The sequence below is a fragment of the Eurosta solidaginis genome, chromosome 1 (assembly GCF_040869045.1).
Source record: "Eurosta solidaginis isolate ZX-2024a chromosome 1, ASM4086904v1, whole genome shotgun sequence".
Taxonomy (NCBI): Eukaryota; Metazoa; Arthropoda; class Insecta; order Diptera; family Tephritidae; genus Eurosta; species Eurosta solidaginis.
Genome location: NC_090319.1, coordinates 353,310,215 through 353,338,114, shown reverse-complemented (window position 1 = coordinate 353,338,114; position 27,900 = coordinate 353,310,215). Strand labels below are relative to the sequence as shown.

Below are 27,900 nucleotides of genomic sequence, written 5' to 3'. Positions count from 1 at the left end.
TGACTAATAAATTTCTTTTTTCGCCCAGATCATTTTGATATATCTATCTCGATTAGTTTCTGCCGTTACGGATTACCGTTATGCGAACAAAGTTAATATACTCTGTGAGCTCTGCTCAGCTGAGTATAAAAATATGTGGGTAGTTTTTGTGACGATGCACAGTTTCACGTTTTTTGTGGTCTGCATGCAATAGCTATGACCATGAATCACTTATCACAACAGAAAGGGGCCGAAATGACAGTTAATATTGGGTATATAATAAATATACCATCGATCTCTAGGATTTTTTCAGCCAACAAAATATACTATATACGTAATCATTTTGTGAAATTTGAAGCTTCTAATTGTTAAAATGGTGTAGAAATTGTGAAAAGTTTCTTATCTGAACAATCGGTAGTGGGAGATATATGCTATATAACGACCGATCTCATCCATTTTTTCTGTCCATTATAGTTTTTGTAAATTTTTAGGTGAAAGTGCTTGCTAAAATTTTAGCCGCCATATTGATAACAAATTCAAAGGGTTTATTTAGCTCTTAAAAATGGCGTTTTAATTAATAACTTGAATGGACATTTTTTATTAGTTGAACAAACAAATTCATTTTGACGCATATTGCTGCGAAATGAAATAAACACGGCTTTGGCAAAACATTTTGCTATACTTCTTAATAAGAAAATTTGTACTTATTTCTTCATATATGTGTTTGCAGAGTTGAATTGCGTTATCAAGTTGATATGTGTATAATGAACGTGTTTTTAATGAATAAATACAAAGGGTACACTTAATTAGTTTTATCTGTTTTCAAACTGCTAATAGTTTCTATTGTATACTGATACCAGAACTGTTATCGCCAACGTATTTAGCAGACATTTTTTGGTCGGACAGAGTATACATGAAAATTTTACAATGAAATGAAAATTTTTTTAGTAGGTAATGAAAAAAACCTTAAAAATCAAAGTCGAAAAAAGTCAAAAAAATGAAATTTCGCAGGTTCGAAGATTGTTTTTTTAGGTATGCGTAATGGAACTTTTTTCCTGAGCCCAAATCCTATCGAAAAATCGATGGCGCGATGTCGGTTAACTTTCCTCCATACAAATCGACCCACCCTAATATGTATATTTTTCAAAGTAAGTTTTCACATTTATTTCAAATTAAACTTAAACAAAGTTATAAAAAACGTACAGTAAACTAAAAAAATAAAAAATATAACAAGTAACGGGCCCATTACTGATACTTACCCTGCAGTCAAACCAACTAGTTGTATACTAGAAGAATACTAGTTTGCCAAAAATCTCAACTAGTATGAGTTCTGTCTTTTTCCATATTACCAACTGGTATTTTTAACACGGCGATATCCTACGAAATATCAATTGCCAGCCTATGCATCAGCATCATACCAATTGACAAACTAGTCATTATATACACCAACATCATACCAGATGACATACTAGTCAGCATACCCATCAGACTCATACCAATTAACATACTAGTCAGCCTTTGCGCCATCATTATACCAGATGGCATACTAGTTATTATACACACCAATATCATACCAATTGACATACTAGTCAGTAGACTGGGTTGGTCCCCATACAAAAAAAAAGTTGCTAATGTGCGCCCCTAAATTTGAACATTATGTTGAGAGGGTTTCGGAAAATTTTTTTTAAATTTTTTTTTGATCCTTCGAAATACAGCCAAAAAGGTTTTTTCGTTGTAACTTGGTTATTTGATGACCGATTTTTAAAATTCATATGTCATTATTTTGGTCTTGAGAAGCTCCACATTTCCGTTTGATGTCCTTTTAAGCTATGAAGGCGTTTTCACATGATTAGGTCAGCTAACAAAAAATAATCTTCAAATTTAGGGGCGGGCATTAGCAATTTTTTTTTCGACCCAGTCTACTAGTCAGTGTATTCAACATCAACATACCAGTTGGCATACTACTCAGTCTATGCATCAATGTAATAACAGTTGACATACTAGTCGATATTTCCATCAGCATCCTACTATTTAATATACTAGTCTCAGTTGGATTGAAAAATTACTTGAAAATTGATAAATTAGCTCAAATTTATGTTATTCATTATATTTCATATTGTTACGAATATTAGCAAAACTAAGGGGTGCTGCTATCTCTAAGCCGATGCTAAGCAGTGACGTGAATTCACATCAATAATTCAATCATTATGTATCTACATAAACGAATCAATAATTGCGTTTACACATATGTACGTATACGAACAGCGGAGAAGCAATGCACAAACACATGCATATATCTTATCTGAGTTGTCACAAGAGAGGGCAATAATTTGTGCAAGTATTACTCAAATGAGAAATTATACATCTGTAGTTGTAGATGAGAAATTTATAACTAACTAACTAAAATTCTGGAAGCGCCTAGAAGATGCCACGAGGAAATCACAGAGTACAAAAGCATCAGCGGTAGAGGCGCTATGGGCAGTTTCGATTAAGACGCTATCTAGCGAGCAATAGCTGTATTATTTTGAATAGCAGAGTTTCATTTGAGCTATCAATCAGTTTTGTTGCTAGTTGCAAAGTATAATTGTTATTGCGAAGTACTTTAATAAAGGCCATTTTTCCATTATTCAACATTGGAGTTATTTATTCAAAATTTTAGTGATTCGAACTTAGCAGAAGGGCAAATAAGAGGATTTGCAAGTAAATTCGTTACAATATATATAAAAGGTATGTATATATATACATATGTATTAGGGCGGGTCGATTTAAAAATCGTTCATTGCTCTGTGAAAATCGTATTTTAGGGATCAAAATAAGAAACTGTGCCTAAGGAACCATACCTCTAAAACGAATTCTGATGTCCCCCAATTTGGGTCGAACTTTTGGGTAGGGGCAAATTTTGAAAAATCTCACTTTGATCCATTTAGAGTGCTCCAATCGAGTCCAAATGTATGACCGACCCCCACTAACTTTGGAGGCCCGACCCACCGATGCCAGTGGCACACCCCCTGGAACCCCCCTGGGGGTTCACCATACAAACATTTCAAAAAATCGCCGGTTTTGCACTTTACATGAAAAAATCAGCGAAATGCCTATGATTTTTCTTTTTGGAGTTTATTTTTCTCTTTAGAAATTTATTTAGTCAGAACATATGTAAATGAAAAAATGAATTTAACTTAGTAATAGAAAAGAAATTAAAAAAAATTATTAGAAATTAGCGTTTTTACAACCCTTTTGAAACCAAGGCATCACTGTGATGCATTTGCATGTCGTAAACATAGTTGTGTGGGTTTTTATTCAACCGTTTTAAAAAATGAAGGTATCACTGTGACACAATTGCAGATCGTAAAATTGCTTGTGTTGTTTTTTTTAAGCCACCACAAGAAACAGCAGGTAGAATTGAAATTACCATTTCATTCTTATTACCTCGTCTCGTAGACCATATATAACGCAACAGTTTTTGTGAATGCATTAAATATTTCAAAAAAAAAAAAAAAATAATAAGTGAAGTGACCATTCAAAATCAAAAAGATTACAATGAATCCACCATCCTCTACACCGCAAGATAAAGCAACTACATCAACAACTATCGAAAACCCAATGAGTCATATACCCAAGCATAATGTTACTGTTTTTGGTGTGTCCACTGATTTAACTGATCTTAATTTACCAACCCATCTGGATATATTGAGATATTATTTTTACTTAAGCGAACGTGCTAAAACAGAACAAAAAAAGTTTTCCCATAAATCATTCACTATTCAAGTACAAGATAAGTTGATTGGAATTTGGGAAAAACTTAGTATGGAAATAATGCTGAAAAAAAGTGTATTTAATAAATTGAATAAATTGCTTGACAAGTATCAAGAGCAAATCAAGAGAAGAAACAACACCCAACAATTTACAGAGTATGTAAAATCTCTGGAAACAATTTTTTACATTGGAACATGTAAATGCGATTTGAAGGCAGCTCCATGTGCATGCGGCTAGGTTCCCGAACGCCTCAAAGAGTTCATGCACGATGAACATAATCAGAGAAGACTAACAATGGATGCATTTATGATGGAAACTGAAGAGCAAGGAGCAACGTCTATGTCATCAATGCCAACATACCAAGATCCCGATGATTCAACATACGCATCGCCATCGGTTCAAGAAGATATGGATATAAGCACAAGTTCACAACACAGAGAGATACGATTGTTTTAACTTTGCCTTGATATGTGACAGATTTGGTGTGCCTGACAGAGTAGCATCAGCATTGGGAACCGCTCTTTTGCAAGATTTTAAAATTAAAGATAAGCATGGGAAATCTCTCGTGATGGATAAATCGAAAGTTGGCAGAGAAAAAGAGAAATGCAGACAAGAAGTGCTTCGCAAACGGTTAGATGATACCAATTTGTTAGCGTTTTCATTCGATGGCAGAAAAGATGATACTTTAACTTAGATAAAATTGATGAGAAGTATCATACTAGGATGGTAAAAGAACCTCATCTTGTTATTTTGAGAGAACCCAATTCTGAATTGATTGGTTACGTAAGACTGGAACATGAAGCCGCTGAATGCAAAACAACCAAATTAAATGGATGGGTTTTTCAACGATAAAAATATATCACTGGATGCATTAATTGGAATATGCACTGACGGTGAGCCAACAAACACTGGCCCACACGGTGGAATTATACCACGATTCGAATTGCTGTTAAAAAGACCATTGCATTGGTTCGTTTGCCTTCTACACTTCAACGAACTTCCGTTTCGGCATTTGTTTGAAGCTTTGGATAAATCAACCAGCACTGGACCAAGATCGGCAACCGGAAAACTGAGCCGTCAAATCGAAACTTGTGAAACTCTTCCGGTAAGTTATTGCTATCACTCATTTATTATAATTGTCAACCATTTTTAATTATTTTATTATTATATATTTTCAGGTGGTGGACGGCTTCCAGAAAATTGAGTTGCAAAATATGCCCCCTGCTCCAGAAAAAATTGAATTTTCCACCGATTCGAAGTACTTATACGACATGGCCCATGCAATTTCTAGCGGCGTGGTTCCTGTGGATCTGGATACCATCAAACCAGGGAAAATTGTACATTCTCGGTGGATCACCAAGGCCGCTAGATTATTGCGAGTATATGTGACAACGGAAAATCCAGATGCAAATTTAAGAATTCTGGTTGAATTTATAATTAAATGTTATGTGCAAATGTACTTCAATATCAAGTATTACAGCTCTGTCGTGTACGGCAGTGCATTATTTTTCAAGTTCATTGGTTGGTCACGATTTCTAGAACCTCGTTTACGCAAAATTGTCAATCAAGTAATTAAAGATAATTCATATTATGCGCATTCGGAAAATATCTTGTTATCAATGTTGTTTGATTATAGCAAAGACAAGCGCGACTGTGCCATCAAGATAATTCTACGCTATCGAACCGATGTTGACGAGCCAATGGAACTTAAGAGTTTATAAAAAACCAGATATAAACTTTAATTGCACAAGTTATACGGAAATGATCAATTTGAATGATATAAATATCGTATTTGAACCACCATTCACGCGAAGCATTCCGTACGATACATTGAAAGAATATTTAAATCAAGATGATCCACCGTTTAATGATCCAAAAATTCCATCACACATACAAGGAACGGAACGACATGTTCAATTGCTAGCTAGCGTTGCCAAACGGGTTATACCGGAAAATGTAGAGGCTGTTATGGCGACGACATTGGAGAGCCGTGCGAAATTGCCCAGATTTGAAAGTAAAAAAGATTTCAAACAATAATTTTTTTTAGTTTCTTTTCTATAACTCACTTAAATTAATTTTTTCATTTACATATGTTCTGACTAAATAAATTTCTTAAGAGAAAAAATAGATATTATTATAAATAAATAATAAATTTTATTATAAATAAATAAATAAAAATAAAGAAAAAACATAGCCATAGTGGTTGACTGTGTAAACGCCGTCCTGTTATGAGTGTTAATGGAGTTCAGAATGGTGGTAGTGATATGCACTTTACGGAAGTCATGCTTATGGCTGGATAACCGAACAATTTCATTTAAATGTGGGAATCATAACGGATTTAAACGTTTTCGTTACTGACTAAAGGGATAATATCGGTAGATACTGGCTGGGTTTCCGGTCTTTGTCTGTTATTCTGGAAAGGCATAGGCTTTTAACGACAAGTAGAAAAAATGTCCTAGGCTACTGATGCCCTCATGGCACAGGTGTTTTGGCATCGGTATAGGTCTTCCGTCTGGGACTATTGATATGGATGGCTTGGCCTTTTCAATAACTTCTTTAACCTCTGGTGAGGTAACGGTGAGGGTTGACTCGTCATGCTTGTGTTTATGTGCCCGTTGATTTGGACGATATCTAGCATTGTCACCTGAAGTATGCATTGCAAATAGGCTACAGAAAGCACTCGCACACTTCCTCGAGCCGACAGACGAAATTCTAGTCAAATGAATTATTTAAATACTAACTAGTATGAATAACACCACAAAATTATAGTCAATGAACTATTCAAAAGCTGACTAGTATGAATAAACCCACAAAATTCTAGTCAATGAACTAGAATGTTTGCTGACTACTTTGGCTTTTGACTGCAGGGTAGGATAGACTTGACTTGACTTGGCGTAAACTTGGCAACTTAGCCACGAATATACTCCACTTAGCGTATACAATCTGGCATCATAATCAGCTTTGAAATTTATTTTTAAATAAATGTCAATTTGTATAGCAAAATGTTAAAATGAATTGGAAACAAACAAATGGCATCTCAAAATGTAAACGTCACTTAGAACTTACATTGAAAATCAAAATTCAACAGACTTCGAAGTCAAGTTAAGTGACATGCAATGTTCATTTAACAGAACTGTAAGTGACAGTTCTCAAGTAAGTCAAGTCTATGCTAAGTATGAGTGAGGAAGGCTAAGTTCAGGTGTAACCGAACATTACATACTCAGCTGAGATATTTGGAGACAAAATAAGGGAAAATCACCATGTAGGAAAATGAACCTAGGGTAACCCTGGAATGTGTTTGTATGACATGGGTATCAAATGGAAGGTATTAAAGAGTATTTTAAAAGGGAGTGGGCCATAGTTCTATAGGTGTACGCCATTTCGAGATATCGCCATAAAGGTGGGCCAGCGATGACTCTGGAATTTGTTTGTAAGATATGGGTATCAAATTAAAGGTATTAATGAGGGTTTTAAAAGGGAGTGGCCCTTAGTTGTATATGTGAAGGAGTTTTCGAGATATCGACCAGAATGTGGAATAGGGTGACCCAGAACATCATATGTCTGGTACCGCTAATTTATATATATATGTAATACCACGAACAGTATTCCTGCCAAGATTCCAAGGGCTTTTGATTTCGCCCTGCAGAACTTTTTCATTTTATTCTACTTAATATGGAAGGTGTCACACCCATTTTACAAAGTTTTTTCTAAAGGTATATTTTGCGTCAATAAACAATCCAATTACAAGGTTTCATCCCTTTTTTCATATTTGGTATAGAATTATGGCATTTTTTTCATTTTTCCTAATTTTCGATATCGAAAAAGTGGGCGTGTTCATATTCGGATTTCGGACATTTTTTATACCATGATAAAGTGAGTTCAGATAAGTACGTGAACTAAGTTTAGTAAAGATATATCGAGTTATATATATAGCTCAAGTTATTGTGTTAAGGGCCGAGCAGAAGGACATAAAAACTGGGCGTGGCTTCAAACGATTTTGCCCATTTTCACAGAAAACAGTTATTGTCATAGAATCTACGCCCCTACCAAATTTCACAAGGATTGGTTAATTTTTGTTCGACTTATGGCATTAAAAGTATTCTAGACAAATTAAATGAAAAAGGGCGGAGCCACGCCCATTTTCACAGAAAACGGTTATCGTCATAGAATCTACGCCCCTTCCAAATTTCACAAGGATTGGTTAATTTTTGTTCGACTTATGGCATTAAAAGTATTCTAGACAAATTAAATGAAAAAGGGCGGAGCCACGCCCATTTTGAAATTTTCTTTTATTTTTGTATTTTGTTGCACCATGTCATTACTGGAGTTGAATGTTGACATAATTTACTTATATACTGTAAAGATATTAAATTTTTTGTTATAATTTGACTTAAAAAAATTTTTTTGTTTAAAGTGGGCATGTTCGTCCTCCGATTTTGCTAATTTTTATTTATCACTCATATAGGAATAGGATTAACGCTCTTACCAAATTTCATCATGATATCTTCAACGACTGCCAAATTACGGCTTGCAAAACTTACAAATTACCTTCTTTCAAAAGTGGGCGGTGTCACGCCCATTGTCCAAAATTTTACTAATTTTCTATTGTACGTCATAAGGTCAACCCACCTACCAAGTTTCGTCGCTTTTTCCGTCTTTGGTAATGAATTATCGCACTTTTTGGGTTTTTCAAAATTTTCGATATCGAAAAAGTGGGCCTGGTTATAGTCCGATTTCGTTCATTTTAAATAGCGATCTGAGATGAGTGCCCAGGAACGTAGATACCAAATTTTATGAAGATTCCTCAAAATTTACTCAAGTTATCGTGTTTACGGCCGGACGGACGGACGGACATGACTAAATAAATTTCTTTTTTCGCCCAGATCATTTTGATATATCTATCTCGATTAGTTTCTGCCGTTACGGATTACCGTTATGCGAACAAAGTTTATATACTCTGTGAGCTCTACTCAGCTGAGTATAAAAATATGTAGGTAGTTTGTGTGACGATGCACAGTTTCACGTTTTTTGTGGTCTGCATGAAATAGCTATGACCATGAATCACTTATCACAACAGAAGGGGGCAGAAATGACAGTTAATATTGGGTATATAATAAATATACCATCGATCTCTAGAATTTTTTCAGACAACAACATATACTATATGTAGGGTTATATTTATATTCAACTTTAAATGTACCTACTTTAAATAAATTGAATTTTTTTGTTCTTGTTAATTTGTATTTTTCAATTGTAAAATATTGTCTTTCAAAAATTTTCATTCGGTTGAAATATTTAAAAACGTTTTGTAACATACTTTTAGGAGCGGTTAAATAAAATATTTTATAAAAATAAATAGTGCTTATTATTAAATAGGGATTTATATATTAAATACCACATTGGCGATCTAGCCAGCCAAACATAAAAACCGTCCTTCAAAAACAACGAATCAAATTTTAATTCTTGTATGCTGTATGAAATAATAACGCCACCAGTTGATGTTCAGCAAAAATCGATTTATTCTCTTCCTAGTTATATATTATGCGAGTGGAAACCATATTGACTTCCGAAAACGATACCATAGTTCTGTTTACTATATCCAACTTATTACGTTTTTATCAGCAAATTCTTAAACAAATTGTTAAAGGTGGTGCACTTGAACAAACTTTAATTGATTTACAAAGAGATTTATTTAAATTCACTTTCAAATAAAGTGCGTAACATCTTGCAACGTCCAGCTCTAACTCGCTAAAAGTTTTGTAATTCGTACCTTTAAACTAGTGTGAAGTGTCCTCACTACTCGAAGAATTATCTGAAAAACAAGTTGATAATATATACCAAATATATCGTGAACATCACAAGAGCCCTCTCTAACGCGTATTTGACGTAGACGTGGTGGTCCAAAAACTAGATTCACTTCTATAAAATTAGTTTATTTTCAACTGCACGACGTCGTCTTCGTCGTATTTTTGGATTGTCATTATTTCAGACGTTACCGCTGCATCATTAACATCAGCCTTTCAATCAAACATTGCAAGAGTAACAACAACAAAAGCTACAAATACAAAACAATTAAAGCCATTGCACAATACATTGTCTAATTTCATCAATCAATTTTAAAGCCATTGCACAATACATTGTCTAAATTCATCAATCAATTTTAAAGCCATTGCACAATACATTGTCTAAATTCATCAATCAATTTTAAAACCATTGCGACAAATATTTGGTGAGCTGTATCTAGTATTAATATTATTTATATGTATCTGTATATGTATCAAAATAGATTAATAATTTGGGTTTTGTAAACGCTCCTTTCCGGACATTTTTATTTCTTCCTATAATATAATTTTTGTAGTTATTTCTATTAACAATGTTTCATTCACCATCAAATAATATACGTACATCTACACCACGAAATCAAGTAAACGATTCACTTATTGATTTGGATAATGAAAATTATCAAAATGATTTACCAAATCCATATGTGAATCAAAATAATTAAATTTTTGCTACATCGGTAAAACTTCCCCAATTTTGGACTAATTGCCCTGAAGCATGGTTCATCCATGCTGAAATGCAATTTAGTCGAAAGAACATTACTCAGGGAGGGATAAAATATGAATATGTCATAACTGCACTTCCACAGGATGTAATTATGACAATTCTTGATTTTATTCAAAATCCTCCTGAAAATGACAAATTTTCTGCATTAAAGAAAATTTTAATTGAACGGCACTCATTAAGTGAGAATGCCAAATTAGATCGAGTGTTATCCGATTCAGAAATGGGAGATCGTAAACCTTCTGAGTTTTATCGGTCTCTAGTGCTACTCTCTGGAAACAATTTTAGCAAAGAAATTCTTAAAAAGCTTTGGATAAGGAAGTTGCCCAAAAATTTAAGTATTATTCTTACTTGTTCGAATTTGAATGAAATGAGTGAATTAGTTAAATTAGCCGATAATATTTGGGAAGTTTATAATAAAAATGAAATAGCCTCAGTTAGTAATTTTCCAAATTCTAAAAGCGAAAATGCAATTATTTCAAATTTGGTTCAAACAACTAACATGATGTGCAAAAATTTTGAAAAATTGTCATTAGAGATCAGTGAAATTAAAAATCAGATGAGTCAAAATTATTCAAGGTCCCGATCTTTTAGTAGGAATCGTTTTAGAAGTCCTTCTAGATATCGATCAAAGTCTCGTGACAACCCAAATTGGCTCTGTAGGTATCATTATAAGTTTGGTAATCAGGCTTTGAAGTGCGAACAACCATGCGCTTTTAAAAATAATAGTTCGTCAAACTAAAGTTATCCGTTGTTACGGCGACAAACAACGGACATTTAGACACCTTTACACGTCGCTTATTTATTTTTGATAAAACAAACAAACTTAATTTTTTAATAGATAGTGGAGCAGAAATTTCAGTGCTTCCGGTTTCAAAATCTTCAAGTTCGAAAAAGTCATCAGATATTATTTTAACTGCAGCTAACGTTTCAATGATTTCGACATACGGTAAAAAACTTTTAAATATTAATTTAGGACTGCGTCGCGAATTTCCGTTCACGTTTTTAATAGCGGATATAGCTAAACCAATTATCGGTGCTGATTTTTTGTGTAAATATGGTCTCTTAGTTGATGTTAAACGCAAATGCTTAGTAGATCCGATAACAAGTCTTTCAGTTAACACAATTTCATGTGTTTGTAATGTTTCGCTACCAAAAGTTTTCGCTGTTGATAACAAATTTACAAAGTTACTAAAAGAATTTCCTTCTTTATTTTCTGAACCAGATTATTCACAACCAGTTAGACATACAACAGTTCACAGATTAGTCACTGAAGAAAATTTGCCATTTTCTAAACCAATACGTTTAGACCCCATTAAATTCAAAGTAGCTAAAACTGAATTCGATTTTTTAGTAAAGACAGGGATATGTAGACCTTCTAATTCAGCAGTAGCATCTCGTTTACATCTTGTACCCAAGAAGGAGTTAAATGACTGGCGTCCTTGTGGAGATTTTAGAAGATTAAATGTCGTAACAGTTCCTGATCGTTATCCTTTGCCCCATGTTCATAACTTCAACATGAATCTAAGAAATAAGAAAATATTTTCAAAATTAGATTTGGTAAGAGCTTATCACCAAATTCCAATGGCAGAAGAGGATATCTATAAAACTGCAATCACTACGCCTTTTGGCATGTTTGAATTTGTACGAATGCCTTTCGGGCTTAGGAACTCCGCGCAAACTTTTCAACGATTTGTTAATGAAGTAGTTAGTGATTTAGACTTTGTTTTTACATATATTGATGATCTCTTAGTGGCAAGCGAAAATGAGGAACAACATTTCAAAGATCTTCGCGTACTATTTCAGCGCCTAACGGAGTACGGTTTAAATATAAAACCAAGTAAATGTACTTTTGGCGTAACAAATGTTGACTTTTTAGGACATAATATTTCTGAAACGGGAATTAGACCCTCAGAAGAAAAAGTTTTAGCCATTCGAAATTTTGATCGTCCAAAATCTATTAAGCAGGCACAAAAATTTATTGGTATGGTTAATTATTACCATCGATATATACCAAAATTAGCAGAGTTTACGACAGTTATCTATGATTTAATTAATAGAGCAAATAAGAAGCGAGACAAGATTTTAATTTGGGACGATACATCTAATAAAGCTTTCGAACGCATTAAAGAAAAGTTTGCATCTGCGATATTGTTAAATCATTTTAACAAAGATGCAAAACTTTCTTTAAATGTAGATGCATCCAATACGGCAATAGGTGGTGTCATACATCAAACGTTTAATAATAAGTCAGAACCACTTGCATTCTTTTCAAAGAAATTGTCTCCATCCGAAATTAAATATAGTGCATTTGATAGGGAACTATTAGCTATTTATTTGAACATTAAACATTTTCGTTACCTTTTAGAAGGACGTGAATTTACAGTTTTCACAGATCACAAGCCTCTTGTATTTGCTTTAAATTCAAAAACAGAACACAGTCCAAGACAGACTAGACATATGGAATTCATTACTCAGTTTACGAATGACATTAGGTATATTAAAGGACAAGAAAATGTTGTAGCTGATACATTATCTCGTGCGTTTGAAGTAGAAGCGATTAATAATTCGGACATTAATTTAAAAATTTTACAAAGTGAACAACAACAAGACAGTGAATTAAGCAAACTTACCTCAGAGCAAACATTTTTAAATTTGAAACTAATAAAAATTCCTGTTCTTAACTTTAATAAATGGTGCGAAGTGTCAGGAGAAAATCCTAGGCCTTTCATTCCAAACAATTTAAGAAAAATAATATTTGATATGTTACATGGGATTTCACATCCTGGTAGTAGAGCTACACGTCGTTTGATAGTTAAGAAATATTTTTGGCCTAAAATGAATAAAGATATTAATACTTGGTCTAAAGAATGTATAAGTTGTCAAAAATCGAAAGTACATCGTCATACAAAATCTCCAGTTATGAAAATTCCAATTCCAAAATCTAGATTTGAACACATTCACTTAGATATTGTTGGACCCTTACCTGTTTCAAAAGGATATCGTTACATATTAACTATAATTGATAGATTTACACGTTGGCCAGAGGCATTCGCACTAAGAGATATTTCTGCAGTTACGGTTGTAAATAAATTTTTTAAAGAATATATTTCACGTTTTGGAGTTCCATTAGAAATAACAACAGATCAGGGATCTCAATTTACTTCAAACTTGTTTTCAGAATTAACGAAACTTCTTGGAAGTCATCAAATAACAATTTCTCCTTATCATCCCCAAGCTAATGGAATGATAGAACGTTTTCATAGACAGCTTAAATCTTCAATAATGGCTAGGAATGGATCCAGAGATTGGTATGAAGAGTTACCAATAGTACTTATGGGTTCGCGATCGATTTTTAAAGAAGATATTTCAGCAACACCGGCTGAAATGGTTTATGGACAAAATTTAAGATTACCTGGTGAATTATTTGTTTCAACTACAGAGAATATAACTTTAACGGATGTTTTAAGTAGTTTGCGTGAACATTTTAAAAATTTTAAATCATATTTGGAACATCATCAAAATTCTAGTGGTATTTTTGTTCCAAAAGATTTAAAAGATTGTCATTTTGTTTTTGTACGTGTAATAAACAAACATTCCTTGCAACATCCGTATGAAGGTCCTTATAGAGTTATTGAAAAAGATATTAAAAACTTTAAAATTGAAATAAACAATGAAATTAAATCTATTCCTATTGATCGTTTAAAACCAGCAATGATTGATAAAATACAGATACCTAACACAAAAACAAAAAAGAAAGTTACTTTTAATTTATTTAACATTAAATCTCCGGAAGGGGGAGTGTTGTAGGGTTATATTTATATTCAACTTTAAATGTACCTACTTTAAATAAATTGTATTTTTTTGTTCTTGTTAATTTTTATTTTTCAATTGTAAAATATTGTCTTTCAAAAATTTTCATTCGGTTGAAATATTTAAAAACGTTTTGTAACATACTTTTAGGAGCGGTTAAATAAAATATTTTATAAAATTAAATAGTGATTTATATATTAAATACCACACTATATACGTAATCATTTTGTGAAATTTGAAGCTTCTAGCTGTTAAAATGGTGTAGAAATTGCGAAAAGTTTCTTATCTGAACAATCGGTAGTGGGAGATATATGCTATATATACGACCGATCTCATCCATTTTTTCTGTCCATTATAGTTTGTGTAAATTTTTAGGTGAAAGTGCTTGCTAAAATTTTAGCCGCCTTATTGATAACAAATTCAAAGGGCTTATTTAGCTCTTAAAAATGGCGTTTTAATTAATAACTTGAATGGAAATTTTTAATTAGTTGAACAAACAAATTCATATTGACGCATATTGCTGCGAAATGAATTAACACGGCTTTGGCAAAACATTTTGCTATACTTTTTCATAAGAAAATTTGTACTTGTTTCTTCATATATGTGTTTGCAGAGTTGAATTGCGTTATCAAGTTGATATGTGTATAATGAACGTGCTTTAATGAATAAATACAGAAAAGAACAAAGGGTACACTTAATTAGTTTTATCTGTTTTCAAACTGCTAATAGTTTCTATTGTATACTGATACAAGACCAGAGTTAGGGGCAGTGCACTAAATTTTGAACAACACTGCTCGAACTTAAGTGGGCTGACATAATCAAGATCTTTAGTTAGGATTTAATAAGGCGTTAATTTGTAAAACTAGCCTATATCCGCGGCCCAATCCGCACGACGAAAAAAAAATTATTACGATATTCCAAGATATGAGAGAATACTACCGACACCCACCCAACAAGTCGCAAACATTCGCAGTCGCGGAGATAAGCAAACGGTATTAAACAGAAGGAAAGATTTACTGGTTTTCTTAGAAAGGTAGGGTCCAATGCTCCCCTGAAATACCTTTTTTTGAAATAATCTAGAAATAGGTCCGAAAACAACGAACAGATAGGCGATAGCTAGAAAATATTCGGTACCGGTTCTTCTGATATGATTCCCAAAACAGTATGAAGTACTTTTGAAAACCATCTTTAAACTATATGGAGATAGTCACCAAAAATTTCGACGATATTTTGTTTAGAAGGAGCTCGACGAACTTCATAAGAGGCTCTTCCACCCCCAAAGAACGTAGAGATTTTGTGACCGCTGCTGGGAGAACGTTGTTGAAGGCTCCTTCTATGTCGAGAAAGATACCCAGCGTAAATTCTTCAAAGGCAAGACCCTTCTCTATCTTAGTAGTGATAGCATGTAGAGCTGTCTCTACGGATTTGCCCTTAGAGTAGGCGGAGAGATGAGTGCCTTATTTGCCGATCGTCTAATGTAGGCGTCCAGCAATCGTTCTAGAACTTTTAGGAGGAAGGAGGTCAGACTTATTGGTCTGAAATCCCTTGGACTGTTGCCCGATATCCTGCCTCCTTTGGGTATGAAGACTACCTTTGCCTTGGTCCATTCCGTGGGGATATAGACCAGGTTGAGGCAAGCCTTGTAGATTTTAGCTAGCAGCGGGCTTATAACATCGCTTGCAGCTTGCAATTCAGCGGGAAATATTCCATCCGTTCCCGGAGATTTGAAGGGTTTAAAGGACTTGATTGCCCAGATAACTCCTTTTTCACTTACAATGTGGTCCACGGGTTGAAATGGCCCTGGGTTAGATTGCGTGTTTAAGATGTATGGTTGAGATCTGCAGCCCGGAAAGTGAGTGCTGATCAGGGTTTCGAGAATTTCCGTACTAGAAGTGGCCCATTCTCCGCTCGTTGTGCGAATGCAGCTTGGAGGTATGGGGTTTTTGGAGAGGACCTTTCGTAGGCGATTGGCCTCTGAGACTTCTGCGATGTCATTAGTGAAGTTCTTCCAGGAGTCCCTTTTGGCCTTCTGGATTAACTTCTTAAAAGATTTTAAGGCGTCCCTATAATGGGACCAGATTCCCGTGCGCTTAGCCTCGTTAAAGAGTTTTCTGCTGTTTTTCCTCTGCTCGGAGATTTCTTGGTTCCACCAATAGGGTTTCTTCTTTCCCCTCACTTTAATCTCCGGGCAGGCTACTGTGAAGGCAGCGTTACAAGATTTGGTGATAAGATCTACTGCTTCTTCTATTTTTGACGATGAGTCTAGCTCACCGAGAGAAGCAAATGTTGTGTCTAAAGGAGGCGCTTCATCAGTTGTTAGCGGTAGGCTCGGCCTACCGTGAGAAGCGTTCTTTAGGAGAGTAGAGGATAGGACTTTTTAATAAAGGTTCAAGTCCGTACGTCTCCTATTCCTGTAAGCCACCCTAGGCGGTGTACGCAAGAGCAGAGTGAAAATGATATACATATGATCAGAGTAGGAGTTTTCGTTGGAAACTCTCCAATTTTTGACAAGGTCAGAGAATGCCCCAGAAACTAGAGTAACATCTAGAACCTCCTTCCTATTTGAGGTGATGAAAGTTGGTTTGTCTCCAGAGTTGCATATACTTAGATTGTTACTTATAATAGAATCAAAAAGAGACTCACCCCTACTGTTAATGTCGGTAGAGCCCCAAGCAGTGTGATGTGCATTGGCATCGGCCCCAATTATTATCGGACAACATATACTATATACGTAATCATTTGGTGAATTTTGAAGCTTCTAGCTGTTAAAATGGTGTAGAAATTGCGAAAAGTTTCTTATCTGAACAATCGGTTGTGGGAGATATATTCTATATATACCACCCATCTCATCCATTTTTTCAGTCCATTGTAGTTTGTGTAAATTTTTAGGTGAAAGTGCTTGCTAAAATTTTAACCGCCTTATTGATAACAAATTCAAAGGGCTTATTAAGCTTTTAAAAATAGCGTTTTAATTAATAACTTTAATGGAAATTTTTAATTAGTTGAACAAACAAATTCATATTGACGCATATTGCTGCGAAATGAAATAAACACGGATTGGCAAAACATTTTGCTATACTTTTTCATAAGAAAATGTGTACTTGTTTCTACATATATGTGTTTGCAGAGTTGAATTGCGTTATCAAGTTGATATGTGTATAATGAACGTGTTTTTAATGAACAAATACAGAAAAGAACAAAGGGTACACTTAATTAGTTTTATCTGTTTTCAAACTGCTAATAGTTTCTATTGTATACTGATACCAGACCGGAGTTAGGGGCAGTGCACTAAATTTTGAATAACACTGATCTAACTTAAGCGGGCTGACATAATCAAGATCTTTAGTTAGGATTTAATAAGGCGTTAATTTGTAAAACTAGCCTATACCCGCGGCCCAATACGCACGACGAAAAAAAAATTATTACGATATTCCAAGATATGAGAGAATACTACCGACACCCACCCAACAAGTCGCAAACATTCGCAGTCGCGGAGATAAGCAAACGGTATTAAACAGAAGGAAAGATTTACTGGTTTTCTTAGAAAGGTAGGGTCCAATGCTCCCCTGAAATACCTTTTTTTTGAAATAATCTAGAAATAGGTCCGAAAACAACAAACAGATAAGCGATAGCTAGAAAATATTCGGTACCAGTTCTTCTGATATGATTCCCAAAACAGTATGAAGTACTTTTGAAAACCATATTTAAACTATATGGAGATAGCCCCAAAAATTTCGACGATATTATTAGGAAAACAATCCAGAAACGGATCCGAAACAGCCCCGAATGATCTCGAACACAGTCTCTAACCGATCCTGAAATAGTCCTAGAAAATATTGAAATAGTCCTGAAAATGTTCCTCAAATAATCCCAAAACGGCCCTTTAATAGTCTCAAAGAATTTAATCCATAAACAGTCGTGAAACGATTCCGAGAACAATGCCGAAGTAATCCTGAGGTATTCTAAAAGTAGTCCCGAAAAGATTCCGTACACGGTTTCGAACTGGCCCAAATAGTTTAGATTTTATCCTGAAAAATATACCGAACAGTCTCGATATAATCTCGGGAGTCCGGAAATGGTCCCGGAATGATGCCGAAATTGTCCTGTAAGTAACCAGAAGAAATGCGTTGGACGAAGCAAGGAAGAAAGAAGATCAAAAATTGTGACATATATTGGAGTGGCCATGCGAATAAGCGCAGTTTCGGCGTCGGATTCGTGGTGGGAGAGAGACTTTGTCGCCAAGTGCTGGCGTTCACGCCTGTGGACGAGCGTCTCGCCGCTATTCGAATAAAAGCAAAATTTTTTAATATATCATTCATCTGCGCCCATGCGCCGACAGAGGAGAAAAACGATGAGGTGAAAGACACTTTTTATGAACAATTAGAACGCACATACGAGCGCTGCCCCCGTCATGATATAAAAGTCGTGCTTGGCGACTTTAACGCCAGGGTGGGCAAAGAAGGTGTTTTTGGCCCTACAGTCGGAAAGTTCAGCCTACACAATGAAACTTCTCCTAAAGGACTGAGGCTGATTGACTTTGCCGGTGCTCGAAACATGGTCATATCAAGCACAAGGTTCATGCATAAAAAGATACATCAAGCTACATGGCTGTCTCCTGATCGAAATACTCGCAATCAGATCGATCACGTTGTGATAGACGGACGGCATGCCTCCAGTGTTTTAGATGTGCGAACGATCCGAGGACCTAACATCGATTCGGACCATTATCTCGTTGCAGCCAAAATACGCACCCGCCTCAACGCGGCTAAAAACAAGGAACAAAAAACACAAGGAAAGCTAGACGTCGAAAAGCTTCAATCACAACAGACTGCCAATGATTTTGCAACTCGACTCTCACACCTGCTCTCTGAGGGCACAACTCATCCTGAAGGAATACAGGAGCAGTGGGAGTATATCTCCAAAGCACTTCATACTGCCGCCGAGGAAAAAATTGGTTACCGGCGGCCACGAAAAAACAACTGGTATGATGAAGAATGCCGCGTTGCAACCGAAAGAAAAGACGCTGCCTACAGGGCTACGTTAAAAGCGAGCGCGACAAGAGGAGTGTGTGGACGCTATCGTGAGTTGAAAAGGGAAGCGAGACGCCTTTTCAGGAAGAAAAAAGCAGAAGCAGAAAGGCGTGAGTGCGAGGAGCTTGAGCTGCTAGCCACCAGGAATAACGCCCGAAAATTCTACCAAAAAATACGGCGACAGACGGAAGGTTTTAAGACCGGGGCAAACTCCTGTAGGAATGAAAACGGTGACCTTGTAACTGATGTCCAGAGAGTGCTTAGATTATGGAGGGAACACTTCTCTGCTCTCCTAAATGGAGGCAGCAATTCACCGCGCAGAGATGAAGAACCCGATCCCGCAATCGATGATGATGGAATATATGTCCCCCCGCCCGATTATGACGAAGTTAGAACAGCAATAACCAGATTGAAAAACAACAAGGCCGTGGGCGCTGATGGATTGCCTGCGGAGCTATTCAAGTTCGGCGGCGAGGAGTTGGTAAGGCGCATGCAGCAGCTTCTTAGCAAAATATGGGCGGACGAAAGCATGCCCGACAGTTGGAATCTAAGTGTTCTTTGCCCAGTCCACAAGAAGGGGGATACTGCAAAATACACCAACTATCGTGGAATCAGCCTTCTTAATATCGCATATAAGGTCCTTTCAAGTGTATTGTGCGAAAGATTGAAGCCCACCGTGAACCGGCTGATTGGACCTTATCAGTGCGGCTTCAGACCTGGTAAATCTACCATCGACCAGATTTTCACAATGCGCCAAATCTTGGAAAAAACCCGTGAAAAGAGAATCGACACACATCACCTCTTCGTCGACTTTAAAGCCGCCTTCGACAGCACGAAAAGGAGCTGCCTATATGCCGCTATGTCTGAATTTGGTTTCCCCGCAAAACTTATACGGCTGTGCAAAATGACGTTGAGCAACACCATCAGCTCAGTCAGAATTGGGAAGGACCTCTCCGAGCCGTTCGAAACTAAACGAGGTTTCAGACAGGGTGACCCTCTATCGTGCGATTTCTTTAATTTGATGCTGGAGAAAATTATACTAGCTGCAGAACTTAACCGCACTGGAACAATATACTATAAAAGCGTGCAATTACTGGCATATGCTGATGACATTGATATCATCGGCCTAAACACCCGCGCTGTTAGTTCTGCTTACTCCAAGCTGGAAAAAGAAGCGGTAAAGATGGGTTTGATGGTGAATGAGGACAAAACGAAGTACCTGCTGTCATCGAGCAAAGAGTCAGCGCATATGCGCCTTGGCAACCACGCTACTGTTGGCAGCCATAATTTCGAAATAGTAAAAGACTTCGTTTATTTGGGAACCAGCATCAACATTAGCAACAACATCAGCACTGAAATCCAGCGAAGAATCAATCTTGCCAATAAATGCTACTTTGGACTAGGTAGGCAATTGAAAAGTAAAGTCCTCTCTCGGCGAACGAAAATCATACTCTACAAGTCACTTATCGTACCCGTCCTGCTATATGGGGCAGAAGCATGGACCATGACAACAGCAGATGAAGCGGCTTTGGGAGTGTTCGAGAGAAAAGTTCTTCGAAAGATTTATGGACCTCTACGCGTTGGCGATGGCGAGTACCGAAGAAGATTTAATGATGAGCTGTACGAGCTATACGCAGACATCAACATAGTCCAGCGAATTAAAACGCAGCGGCTGCGCTGGCTAGGCCATGTTATGCGAATGAAAGATGATGCTCCGGCCAAGAAAGTGTTTCTATCGGAACCCGCCTATGGAAGCAGAGGTAGAGGGCGGCCCCCACTCCGTTGGAAGGACCAGGTGGAAAACGATTTAAACTCCCTTGGTGTGACCAATTGGCGCCGGTTGGCGGAGCGAAGGAGCGACTGGCGCGCCTTGTTGGACGGCCATAACCGTTTAGACGGTTAAGCGCCAATTAAGTAAGTAAGTAAGTAAGGAAGGTTAAGTTCGGGAAAATAACCATGTAGGAAAATGAACCGAGGGAAACCCTGGAATGTGTTTGTATGACATGTGTATCAAATGAAAGGCATTAAAGAGTATTTTATGAGGGAGTGGGCCATAGTTCTATAGGTGGACGCTATTTAGGGTCATAGCCATAAAGGTGGATCAGGGTTGACTCTAGAATGCGTTTGTACGATATGGGTATCAAATTAAAGGTGTTAATGAGTATTTTAAAAGGGAGTAATCCTTAGTTCCATAGGTGGACGCCGTTTCGAGATATCGCCACAAAGGTGGAACAGGGGTGACCCTAGAATTTGTGTGTACAATATGGTCATCAAACGAATGGTGTTAATGAGTATTTTAAAAGGGAGTGGGCCTTAGTTCTATAGGTGGATGCCGTTTCGAAATATCGCCATAAAGGTGGAACAGGGTTGACTCTAGAATGTGTTTGTACGATATGGGTATCAAATTAAAGGTATTAATGAGGGTTTTAAAAGGGAGTGGTGGTTGTTTTATAGGTGGTCGCCTTTTCGAGATATCGCCATAAAGGTGGGCCAGGGGTGACTCTAGAATTCGTTTGTGCAATATGGGTATCAAACGAAAGGGGTTAATGAGTATTTTAAATGGGAGTGGGCCTTAGTTCTATAGGTGGACGCCTTTTCGAGATATCGCCATAAAGGTGGACCAGGGGTGACTCTAGAATGAGTTTGTACGATATGGGTATCAAATTAAAGGTATTAATGAGAGTTTTAAAAGGGAGTGGTGGTAGTTGTATATGTGAAGGCGTTTTCCAGATATCGACCAAAATGTGGACCAGGGTGACCCAGAACATCATCTGTTGGATACCTCTAATTTATTTATATATGTAATACCTGCCAAGATTTTAAGGGTTTTTTATTTCGCCCTGCAGACCTTTTTCATTTTCTTCTACTTAATATGGTAGTTGTCACAACCATTTTATAAAGTTTTTTCTAAAGTTATATTTCGCTTCAATAAAACAATCCAATTACCTTACCATGTTTCATCCCTTTTTTCGTATTTGGTATAGAATTATGGCATTTTTTCATTTTTCGTAATTTTCGATATCGAAAAAGTCATAGTCGGATTTCGTTCATTTTTCATACCAAGATAAAGTGAGTTCAGATAAGTACGTGAACTAAGTTTAGTAAAGATATATCGAGTTATATATATAGCTCAAGTTATTGTGTTAAGGGCCGAGCAGAAGGACATAAAACCTGGGCGTGGCATCAACCGATTTCGCCCATTTTCACAGAAAAGAGTTAACGTCATAAAATCTATGCCCCTACCAAATTTCAAAAGGATTGGTTAATTTTTGTTCGACTTATGGCGTTAAAAGTATCCTAGACAAATTAAATGAAAAGGGCGGAGCCACGCCCATTTTGAAATTTTCTTTTATTTTTGTATTTTGTTACACTATATCATTACTGGAGTTGAATGTTGACATAATTTACTTATATACTGTAAAGATATTAAATTTTTTGTTAAAATTTTACTTTAAAAAAAATTTTTTTTTAAAGTGGGCCTGGTCCTTCTCCGATTTTGCTAATTTTTATTAAGCGTACATATAGTAATAGGAGTAACGTTCCTGCCAAATTTCATCATGATATCTTCAACGACTGCCAAATTACAGCTTGCAAAATTTTAAATTACCTTCTTTTAAAAGTGGGCGGTGCCACGCCCATTATCCAAAATTTTACTAATTTTCTATTCTGCGTCATAAGTTCAACCCATCTACCAAGTTTCGTCGCTTTATCTCTCTTTTGTAATGAATTATCGCAATTTTTCGGTTTTTCGAAATTTTCGATATCGAAAAAGTGGGCGTGGTTATAGTGCGATATCGTTAATTTTAAATAGCGATCTGAGATGAGTGCTCAGGAACCTTCCTACCAAATTTCATTAAGATACCTCAAAATTTACTCAAGTTATCGTGTTGACGGACGGACGGACGGACGGACGAACATGGCTCAATCAAATTTTTTTTCGATGCTGATTATTTTGATATATGGAAGTCTATATCTATCTCGATTCCTTTATATATGTACAACCAACCGTTATCCAATCAAACTTAATATACTCTGTGAGCTCTGCTCAACTGAGTATAAAAATCAAATTCTGTGTGTGTATTACCTATGGATACGTATTTCCCACACTTCAATCATCATCAAATTTTGGCTGTAGGTTCCTTCGATCAACGGGAATGTTCTAGGCTAAAAATAATTTGGATATATAAAATGGGCGTGGCACCTCCCATACAAATGAAATCTTTGGTACTGCATAACTCTGAAGGTATAAATCCCAGAACATTGAAATTCAGTAAGGAATTATATGAGGTCAATCCCTAACACCACCAAGAAAAATTGGAATTGGGAAAAAGGGGGCGTGGCAACTCCCATACAAATCTATATATATAAAAATCAAATTCTGTGTGTGTGTCCCTATGGAAACGTATTTCCCACACTCCAATCATCCCCAAATTTCGGCTATAGATTCCTTCGATCAAGATGAAGGTTTTTCATATTTTAGAATAAAGAATTTTAAATTTAAGTATTTTTTTGGCTCTAGGAACGAGCAATCTGAGCTCCCAAAAATGATCATGTTACCAAAATCAATGATCGCATTCAAAACCAAATACCTGATGAAGTGGCGAAATATAAATTGATCGACACAGTTACAGATGAAGATGAAATTGTGAATTATCCAATTGAATTTCGAAGCTCTTTAGAACCATCTGGAATGCCTGAAAATTGGCTCACCAATCATGCTTCTTCGGAATTTAGACCCACCAAAAATGTGCAATGGAACCAGACTTTGCGTTAAGAAATTAATGGCGGATGTAATCGAAGCAACAAACATCAGCGGTAAAAGCGAAGGTGAATTGTGCTCATTCCACGGATCCCAATGATTCCTACAGTTTTGCCATTCAATTTTAAGCGCTTCTAGTTTCCTGTACGCCTTGCTTTTGCAATTACAATCAACAAAGCACAAGCACAATCGCTTACTGTTGCAGGATTAAATTTAGAGAGTTCGTGCTTTTCCCATGGCCAGCTATATGTTGCTTGATCTAGACTTGGAACGCCAAAAAATTTGTTTATCTTTGCACCGAACAAAAAAACAAAAAATATTGTGTACCCACATGCATTAGAATAAGATACAATAATAAAATGTTTTAAACGAAAATTTCACCAAATATGCGTATAAAATTCAACTCAATTTACAGAACAATAAACTAAATTATCAACAAACAAAACAGAAAAAATAACGCAACATTCATTCGATCTCGGACGTTACAACATACGCCGGGTATAGCCAGTATATTATAAATGTGAAAGTTGGGATGTTCGATGTCTGGATGAGGGAGAAGGGATGCAACTGTTCACTTCGTGACCATAGGCTTGGACCCACGCCTTTCCCGCTTTGTCGATCGTGTGCACCTCTCGCCTTTTCTCAATGTCGCCCAATCTTGTTGGGACGTCTACGGCGCAAGCTTCAAGGCATGCGCCCTTTTTAGCTAGCTCATCCGTGCGAGATGCGAGATTATTGCCAACATAAAAGTTAACACGGCTGCAGCTTAAGCTATTCTCTTCCAGTGTTTCTACTGCTTTGGTTACGGCTAATACTTCCGCTTGGAAAACGCTACAGTGATCTGGCAGCTTGTAGGATCTGTATATTTCTGGATCAGCACAGCATACCGCAGACCCTACTCCCTCCACTAGTTTAGAGCCATCTGTGTACACGTGAATCGCCTCGTCCGCCATTTGGGCACCCTTTGTGGCTCTAAGAGCACCTTCAAAGCGCAGATACGGAATCAGGGACTTGCGTGCCTTGCCTTTGGAGGTTTGGAACCACTGCCTTTATCCACCGCAAGCCTAATCAAAGGTTGGAAGGGGCTTACTTCCCGCAACATCTTGAGCATAAAGCTAATAAGCTCCCTTTTCTACAGATCTCAACCTTTCAGTAGTCATCTGTCCGAAAGGATTGCTACAGAGTTCGGCTAAGCCCTCACACTAACGACAACGTAGGCACCAGTGAGGGTGACCAAACCTAACCCAAAACATGCCTTGTTCTAATCTGAATTCGCCAATTTACTAATTTCTATCAGACAAAAAAAATTCTTTGGGGCTAGAATCTAAAAAAAAGGGCTAGAAAGAGCTAAATTTCTTTAAGAAAATCCAAAACCCGTTGCAAAAAGTATGTATTAGGGTGGGTCGATTTATTAACCGATATCGCGCCATCGGTTTTTCGGTAGGATTTGGGCTCAGGAAAAAAAGTTCCACTACGCATATCTACCCAAAAAAATAAATTGCGAGCCTGCGAAATTAAATTTTTTTGACTTTTTTCGACTTTTATCTTTAAGGTTTTTTTCATGACCTACTAAAAAAATTTTCATTTAATTGTAAAATTTTCAAGTATACCCTGTCCGACCCAAAAATGTCTGCCAAAAACGTTGGCAATAACAGTTTTTTGAAAAAAAAAAAAAAAAATATATATATTTTTTTTGGGTTTTGGGGAGTGTTTTGGTCGAAAATTTACCCTTTCGCCATTTTTTAAGGGGTTTTTCAGCATACATGCAAAAATGTTTTCTATGAAAACGAATTCGTCTCTTATTTCCTGTCCCATTTAAAGTTATGCGCTAAAAACGTTGGCGATAACAGTTTTTTGAAAAAAAGAAAACAAAAAATATTTTTTGTGTTTTGGGTCTTGTTTTGGTCGAAAAATCGATTTTTTCAATTTTTTATGCATTTTATTTTTTCCTTTTCAAGGCTCCAAATCATTTTTTATATATTTTTTGTGTGCCAATCAAAAAAAAAAAAAAAAAAAGAAAAACCACCAAACCCTAAAAATATATTTTTTTTCAAAGAACTGTTATCGCCCACGTTTTCAGCGGACATTTTTGGGTCGGACAGAGTATACATGAAAATTTTACAATGAAATGAAATTTTTTTTAGTAGGTAATGAAAAAAACCTTAAAAATCAAAGTCGAAAAAAGTAAAAAAAATGAAATTTCGCAGGCTCGAAGATTATTTTTTTGGGTATGCGTAGTGGAACTTTTTTCCTGAGCCCAAATCCTATCGAAAAATCGATGGCGCAATATCGGTTAACTTTCGTCCATACAAACCGACCCACCCTAATATGTATATTTTTCAATGTAAGTTTTCACATTTATTTCAAATAAAACTTAAACAAAGTTATAAAAACCGTACAGTAAACTAAAAAAAAAAAAAAAATAAAACAAGTAACGGGCCCATTACTGATACTTAGCTTGACTTGGCGTAAACTTGGCAACTTAGCCACGATTATACTCCATTTAGCGTATGCAATCTTGCACCATAATAAGCTTTGAAATTTATTTTTAAATAAATGTCAATTTGTATGACAAAATGTTAAAATGAAATGGAAACAAACAAATGGCATCTCAAAATGTAAACGTCACGTAGAACTTACATAGAAAATCAAAATTCAACAGACTTGGAAGTCAAGTTAAGTGCTGCCAAGTTTTGAGTAATCAGTAACATGCAATGTTCATTTAACGGAACTGTAAGTGACAGTTCTCAAGTCAAGTCAAGTCTATGCTAAGTATGAGTAATGGGCCGTTAAGGAAGGCTAAGTTCAGGTGTAACCGAACATTACATACTCAGCTGAGAGCTTTGGAGACAAAATAAGGGAAAATCACAATGTAGGAAAATGAACCTAGGGTAACCCTGGAATGTGTTTGTATGACATAGGTATCAAATGGAAGGTATTAAAGAGTATTTTAAAAGGGAGGAGTGGGCCATAGTTCTATAGGTCGCCATTTCGGGATATCGCCATAAAGGTGGACCAGGGGTGACTCTAGAATGTGCTTGTAATGAGTGTTTTTAAATGGAGTGGGCTATAGTTCTATAGGTGTACGCCTTTTCGAGATATCGCCATAAAGGTGGACCAGGGGTGACTCTAGAATGTGCTTGTACGATATGGGTATCAAATTAAAGGTATTAATGAGGGTCTTAAAAGGTGGCCCTTAGTTGTATATGTGAAGGCGTTTTCGAGATATCGACCAAAATGTGGACCAGGGTGACCCAGAACATCATCTGTCGGGTACCGCTAATTTATTTATATATGTAATACCACGAACAGTATTCCTGCCAAGATTCCAAGGGCTTTTGATTTCGCCCTGCAGAACTTTTTCATTTTATTCTACTTAATATGGAAGGTGTCACACCCATTTTACAAAGTTTTTTCTAAAGTTATATTTTGCGTCAATAAACAATCCAATTACAATGTTTCATCCCTTTTTTCATATTTGGTATAGAATTATGGCATTTTTTTCATTTCATAGTCGGATTTCCGCCATTTTTTATACCATGATAAAGTGAGTTCAGATAAGTACGTGAACTAAGTTTAGAAAATATATATCAATTTTGGCTCAAGTTTTTGTGTTAAGGGCCGAACAGAAGGACATAAAAACTGGGCGTGGCTTCAAACGATTTCGCCCAATTTCACAGAAAACAGTTATCGTCATAGAATGTACGCCCCTACCAAATTTCACAAGGATTGGTTAATTTTTGTTCGACTTATGGCATTAAAAGTATTCTAGACAAATTAAATGAAAAAGGGCGGAGCCACGCCCATTTTGAAATTTTCTTTTATTTTTGTATTTTGTTGCACCATATCATTACTGGAGTTGAATGTTGACATAATTTACTTATATACTGTAAAGATATTAAATTTTTTGTTATAATTTGACTTAAACAATTTTTTTTGTTAAAGTGGGCGTGTTCGTCATCCGATTTTGCAAATTTTTATTTATCACTGGGCCCAGGAACG

At 36.2% G+C, this 27,900-nt stretch overlaps 1 protein-coding gene across 7 annotated transcripts in view; it reads left to right on the top strand.

Moving 5' to 3' along the window:
• The window catches only part of Usp12-46 (Ubiquitin-specific protease 12/46), a 448,691-nt gene that overhangs the window by 253,694 nt on the left and 167,097 nt on the right, over positions 1–27,900 (top strand). Inside the window, exon 1 of one of the 7 annotated variants that reach the window (XM_067762676.1) lies at positions 23,659–23,966. The exons of the other annotated variants lie outside the window; for them this stretch is intronic. The gene's annotated coding sequence lies outside the window, so the exon portion shown is untranslated. Of the gene's footprint in view, positions 1–23,658; positions 23,967–27,900 lie in introns of those variants that run through there. 7 annotated transcript variants of the gene reach the window in all.